The following is a 7,529-nucleotide window of genomic DNA, read 5'->3' as shown; positions in this document are numbered from 1 at the left end:
TTGAAGAGTATAAGGTGATGCATTTTGGCAGCTCTAACAAGGTGAGGGGACACAATGAATGGCTGGACCCCAGGAAGGACAGAGGATCAGAGAGACCTTGGTGTGCATGCCCACAGATAAAGTAGTTAAAAAGCATATGGGATACTTGCCTTTTTTTATCTGGGGCATTGAATACAAGAGCAGGGAGATGATAATGGAGCTCTGTAGGACATTTGTTAGACAGCAGCTGGAGCACCGTTTGCAGTTTTGGTCACGTGCTTAGAAGGACATGATTACAAGAGAGGAGGTGCCTGGCTTGAACGTATCAGCTATGGAGAGAGACTAGATTGTTGGGTTTGCTTTTCTTGGAGCAGAGAAGTTCAAAGGGGATGGGATGGGGCCTGATTGAGGTGTACAAAAGTTATGAAGAGCATAGATAGGGGAGATAAAAAAAGAACCTTTCTTCTTGGTGGAGGGATCAGTCAGCATGGGGTATAGATTTAAAGTAAAAGGCAGGAGGTTGAGAGAGGATTTAACCAAGTTTTTTTTTCAGTTAAGTAGGTGGTGGGTGTCTGGAACTCTCTGCTTAAGATTAGTAGAGGTCAATTCTCTCTCTAGAGTTTTAATTAGTTCACAGACCTCAGATCTATGTATGGCAGCAATGTCTGCACCCAGAAGTCAATGCATTAGCACAGTGATCAGCATGTGTGGCACAGCGTAGATGAACTGTGGTGGAGGTCAGAGCCATTACAACATTTAAGAAGTATTTACATGAGCACTTTAAATAGCATAGCATACAAGGTTCGGGGCCAAATTCTGGAAAATGGGATGAGAGTAGATAGGTGTAGGATGACCACTGCGGATACAAAGAACCGAAGGGCCTATTTCTTCCTGCAAAAACTCTATGATTATAAGACTTGACAGTCATTCAATTTATCAGAACCTAAATCTCACTGGCATTTTGATCGTGGAAAGAAAAGTATCTGCTGTGTCTATTTCTCGAGGCCTTGGGATCTTTCTATGCATCCTATTAATTAACATTCCAAAGTTACTGGTTATACTCCTTTGGATCTGTCCCAGACTTGCTCATCTCTAAGGACTGCTTGAATTCTGTTATTTATTGCATTCCATGTACTATCTCTGTCAAATTCAGTTATTCCTCTTATATTTTCCACTGTCTAAATTATATATGTAAAAAATACAAAAGACAGTTGGTCTTAACTAACTGCTATAAGATTTGTAATATGAATTAACATTAAAATGTTCATTATAAAATGTAGAGTTATACAGGTACTTCTACTGTTAGCACTTGGTGATTAATAATTGCAAGCAATCTATTTCATTCAGGGCTTACCACTATTTTTATAGTTAAGGAAAGCATTTCTTGAGACTAATTAATTTTCACATCTATGTTTAAATGCTTTTCCCCTAATGCTTCTATTATATGTTAGCTATATGTGTATCTATACTTAGGAGAAAGTGAAGACTGTAGATGTTGGAGATTAGAGTGGATTAGTATGGATACAAAAAGTGTGGTGCTGGAAAAGCACAGTGGGTTATGCTGCCTGACCGGCTTTTCCAGCACCACACTTTTTGTATCCATACTTATGTTGAATCTATCTCTATGAATATCTGAGGAATCTTTAACCACAACCTATTTTATTAATATTGTGAATAACTTCAAAGAAGCAACTAATTACTACAAAATAACTTTAGCTGTTGTTTTCACGGTTGCTTAATGAGTTAGGTGCTTTGGTTAATGGGCTGAGATTTTGACCCCTTGTTTTAATTGGTGCTGTTCACCTAATGGGACAACATCCATTCATTAATGAAGCTTTAATCAATTATTTGTCTATCCTTAGACAGCCTGTTATCAAACTGTCTCAAATGGTTGTTTGCAGGGTCCCTTATTGACCTTGGAATAGCCCTGTTCAAAGATACCATTATGTTGCACTTAAATATTGTAACAGGCTGTTTCATTCTGTTTAATACTTGTTGGCCATTTTGTGTCTTTCAAACATGGGCCGTCCTTACAGGTCTAGACAGAGTAAAGGATGTTTCTGATGACTAGGGTGTCCAGAACCAGAGATCACAGTCTAAGGATAAGGAGTAGATTATTCAGAACTGAGATGAGGAGAACCCAGAGAATGGTGAGCCTGTGAAATTTTCTGTCCCCAAAATTGGTTGAGGCAAAACCATTGAATGTATTCATTAACGAGTTAGATGTAAAATCAGAAATTGCTAGAGAAATGTTTTAGGTCCAGTGAAGTTCTCTCCATGAATGCTGTCAGACCAACTGGATTTCTCCAGCAATTCCTATTTTTGCTTTAGATTTCCAGCATCTGCAGTTTTAAGGACTTACATACAGTTCTTAGCGCTGAAAGGATAAAAGGCTATAGGGACAAAGCAGAATCAGGGGACTGAGTTTGATGATTCTCTTTGATTGTATTGATTGGTGAAGCATGCTCAAAGGTTTTCAGATAACAACTCCAGAATTGGTGGTTTGGTGGACAGTTAAGAAGGTTATCTAAGATTACAAAGACTTTTGAGTATAGGTGTTGAGACATTATGCTGAGATTGTACAGGATGTTGGTGAAGTTCCTTCTGGAGTGCTGGTCACCTGGTTATAGTAAGGATATTACTAAGCTGACAGGCCTCAGAAAAGATTTACCAGGATGTTGCCAGGAATGGAGTGTTTGAGTATAAGGAGAGGCTGGATAGACTGGGACTTTTTAAACTGGAACATAGGAGATTGAGGAATGACCTTGTGGAGGTTTATAAAATCATGAGAGATACACAAAAGATGAACGGCAAATGTCTTTTCCCAAGGGTGAGGGATTTCAAGACATTTTTAAGGTGAGAGGAGAAAGATTTTAAAAATACATGGGGGACATTTGTTTTTTACAGAGTGTGGAAACATGTGGGAATAAACTGCCAGAGAAAGTGGTGGATGCCGATGCAGTTACACCATTGAAAAGACATTTAGATAAGAACATGAATAAGAAATATTTGGAGGGCTGTGAGCGTGGAGGTAGGACTAGTTTAGTTTGGGATTATGGTCTGTGCTGACTCTGAAGGACTGAATGGCCTCCTCCTGCTCCTATTTTCTATCCATGACGGGTCCCGCCCCTCATTCGCTCTGATTGGTTGGTAGACCAAACATTTCCGGTCGGGCTTCCCCTTCTCCCTCTTCCTATTGGCACTATCTGTCTGTCAATCATCTAGTACCAATCATCTACCTTTTTCCATATTCCTGCACATCATTACTATCCAATAAAAGTCCAGTGCCTCCTTGAATGTCTCAATTGAACATATCTCCACCACATTTCCAGACAGTTTGCTTTTGTGAAAAAATTTTCTTCTCACATCACCCTTGCTTAATTTTAAAGTCACTTTAAATCACTAATCTTTGCAAATTCTACACTTCAGTGTCTGAAAGGTTCCACTGATTAACATCTCTGATGAAAATGTGCAGAATAATCCTCTCTGACAATTCTTACTAATACATTGCAGTCACTGACACTTCCATTATGAAATTAAATTTATCACAGAATTGTGAAACCAAATTGTGAAATATTTTACAGATTATCAATAAAAGCCTCATCAATCAGTATTGATACTGATGACGTCTGGAAGTCATGAAGTTCATTTGTTTATGACCCAGCAATAGCAATGTTGGAGAAAAGTGGATCCCACAACAAAGATTGTATTGAGACCTGTGCAGCAGCAGATAAAAAAAACACCTTGTGCACAACATAAATCTAACACCTAGAAACTGTATCACTTAAAGGTTGCCAATTCAGAGAGATATAATGCAAATAAACACTGGATTAATCACGGTCAGAATGCCGAGCTGCCTGTGACAGTAGAAATCTGAAGTGCTGTGTATGATGGGATGCTTGGTGCAACCATCAGCCCCCTGAGATCGGTAGATGGGCAAGTGCTCATCGACCAAAGATGATCTGCTCTGTTGAACATTACTATTGAGTTATATCAAATAAACATCTTCCTGTTTCTGTTTGACACCTCCTGCAGCTTCTTGTCATGATTGAGTTGAATGATGACCACCCCTCCCACTGCATCACTTGAGGTGGTTGATTGCTGACCCAAGTAGAAATCCCATTCCATTAACTTCATAAAATCTTCAGAAATTTATTGAATATTGTAAGAATAGCTCTCTTCCGGTAATTAGGAAAACTTTCTGGTTAACAAGTGCAGGAGAGCCTAGCCCAGTGGGCTCCAACTTTGTCTAAGATCACTTTGAATCTACCCCCAGAAAATATAGAATAAACAGTTTATTTTTAGTGCCATAAGCCACTACAGATAATTATTCATTTTGTCCTCAACACACTTAAGTCTCAGTGTCACCTCCTGAGGCTCTGCCAGTACCTTGAAGTCTGTGTTGTGGTTTGAGACTGCTAGTTGTAAACTGTCCATCAAATAGGTATCCAAGAGGACAATGCAATAGTTGGACCTGATTATCTTCATTTGGGTGCATATGGTCTCCCAGAAGTATGTGGAACTATAAAGCAGGCTTTCACTTTAGAAGCAGATAGAGTCATACAGCATGGAAACAGACCCTTGCACGTGACTTGTCCATGTCACTGGGGAGTGATTATTTTTCTCTGTTTATGAGTCCCTAAAAATCGCTGTCCCTTTATTCAACTTTCAGCTCAGTATCATTTTGGCAAAGCAATTATCTCTGTATCAACTCCACTGCTTTGTAAATCAAACACCTGATGGAATTTGGTGATCGAGCCACCAATGATGGCCTGAGGAATGGATTTGAGATGCTTTGTATTTTTTCTATTATTTCTTCTTTGTTCCAAAAGTCTTTGAATAAAAAGTCAGTGACACACAGTCATTGTTTTTTTAACTACATCACCATCTGTGAATGATTTGTTTTGCTAGAAGATTCAATGCAGACTGTACCTCTTGCTGCTGGTTTCAATAAAAGAAAATCAACTGGTGAGCTTTCAAAATAGTCTTCACCTTGCCAACATTCTTCATCCGAAGCATGCTTTATAAGGAAAATCCTTGAATTTACAGTATATCGTTATGTAGTAGTGTTCCAAATTCCCATTTTTACTTATTTATATACTTTGGCGAAATGTAAAGCAAAACTTCTTATCAATTACAGTTATGAAGGGAAATGTTTTTTCTTAATCCATGAGGAAGTTGTCCATTTTTGGTTTCTTTTTAGATGGTCCAGGTTTAACACATCTTTTTTGCTCCCCATTATAGTTTGTGACGTCACTCTGCCTCTGGTCACACTGTAGGTCGGCCTTAGGATCTGATCCTCAGGAACATTGACACTGTTGTGGGCAGCTTTCACACGTGGAGGCACGGGAGGTCACTTCTGTGGCTGAGATTTGTTTCCACACTCCCTGGTCAGCTCGTATGTTGGGCACGGCAATGTTCCTGTAATTTTTCTTCGTCCTGCACGGCTTCACATATCAGTTTCTTGTATATTTCTTATTAACTTGCCACCAGGAAACCTGCTTTACCCTGCAATTATAGCCTATCTGGACCAAACTGGGCAGCACGGTGACTCAGTGGTTAGCACTGCTGCCTCACAGCGCCAGGAACTTGGGTTCAATTCCAGCCTCGGGCGACTGTGTGGAGTTTGCACATTCTTCCCGTGTCTGCGTGGATTTCCTCTGGGTGCTCCAGTTTCCTCCCACAATCCAAAAATGTGCAGGTTAGGTGAATTGGCCATGCTAAATTGCCCATGGTGTTCAGGGATGTGTAGGTTAGGTACACTAGTCAAGGGTAAATGTAGAGTAATTGGGTAGGGGAATGTGATGAAGGGCTCCTGCCCAAAATGTCGATTTTCCTGCTCCTCGGGTGCTGCCTGACCTGCTGTGCTTTTCCGGCACCACTCTAATCTTGACTCTGATCTCCAGTCCTCACTTTTGCCTAGGGGAATGTATCTGGGTGGGTTACTCTTCGGAGGGTCGCTGTGGACTTGTTGGGCCAAATGGCCTGTTTCCACACTGTAGGGATCCTATGATTCTATGAAATTGAAAATAGGATGCAACAAACTGCCAAAGCCTATTAAGATCATGCACTTTTTTTTCCCAACTTCGCACGTTTTGGATGCAGAGGTCATGCAGCAGCATGATGGTCAATGCGCATTTGACGAGGAAACTCAGGTTGGTGAGATTGTCAGATGCTGGTGGTGAAGGAATGCAGCAGGCTGTGAGACTGACTGTTAGAGATTCTATGATTGGCCAGTTGATCACGATCTATGTTATGGGAGCCCACGGGACTCAGCCTTTCACCATTGCCAAGGAGATGACTCCAGCACAGAACCAAAACGATCCTGATGGGGTGGGGTATCTTATCTCCCTTACATAGAGCAACTGCTCTGAATACAGCTTAAACACCACCTCCCAGCTAACCAGTCACAAAATGAGTTCACTGACTTCCAACTCCAACCAATTTTTATAGATGCACCATAGAAAGTATTCTATCTGGATGCATCATGGCTTGTTCATGCCAAACTGCTCTTCTCAGGCCCATAAGAAATTGCAGAGAGTTGTGAAAACAGCCCAGTCCATCATGCAAGTCAACCTTCCATCCACTGAGTCCATCTATACTTCTCGCTATCTCAGGAAGGCAGATAACTTAATCAAAGACCCCTCCCACCCCGGTTATAATCTCTTCCAACTACTTCTGTTGGGCAGAAGATACAAAAACTTAAACACACATAACAACAGATTCAAGAACAGCTTCTTCCCCGCTATTATTAAACATCTTAACAGACCAAGATCAATGTTTCGGGCATAAGCCCTTCATCATCTCCTGCTTGAATGCTGCCTGACCTGCTGTTCTTTTCCAGCGCCACACTTTTCGACTCTGATCTCCAGCATCTGCAGTCCCCACTTCCTCCTAGTTATCTTAACAGACCTCTCAAATTTCGAATTTAATGTTGACCTCACTCTTTGTGCACCTTCTCTGCAGCCGTAATATTGCATTCTTCGCTCTATTCTATTATCTTTATGCACTTGGTATGGTGTGAGCTGCCTGTACTGCACATAAAACAAAGCTTTTCACTGTACTTAGGTACAAGTGACAATAATAAACCAAATCAAGTCAACAAAAATAGGAGGAATTATCTTGAATACCTGTCTCATTACCAATGGGACATTGAATAAGTGATGACAACATGGGATCCTTAGAAATAAGCTATATGAAGGAGAATTAGACGGAAATATCACCTCACACAGGAAGGGGCCTCTCAGAATGATCCATGCTAGCTTTAGCCTACCATGGCCAGCTCAGGAAGACTGAGAAAGGGAGTCCAGCCCTGGAAATCAGCTTTATTTGTTTATTGTCCAAACTGGATGCCATAAACCATTGACCTCCAGTTGCAGCACAACATCCTGCCAGGGACAAGGGTATCATTCCGAAGAGATTGTCATGCCTAGTCAAAGAGCTCAGCATCCCCTGATCCGGGAAAAGGGAACCATTCTGTAGAAACTGCCCCTTCAGTCCTGAGATCAATGACCTCTTGCCCCATACCCTTGTCCAATCTGGGATCAATA

The sequence above is a fragment of the Chiloscyllium plagiosum genome, unplaced genomic scaffold (assembly GCF_037043375.1).
Source record: "Chiloscyllium plagiosum isolate Xiang-an unplaced genomic scaffold, Cpla_swu_hap1 HiC_scaffold_46, whole genome shotgun sequence".
Lineage (NCBI taxonomy): Eukaryota > Metazoa > Chordata > Chondrichthyes > Orectolobiformes > Hemiscylliidae > Chiloscyllium > Chiloscyllium plagiosum.
Note: the sequence above shows the minus strand (reverse complement) of the source record.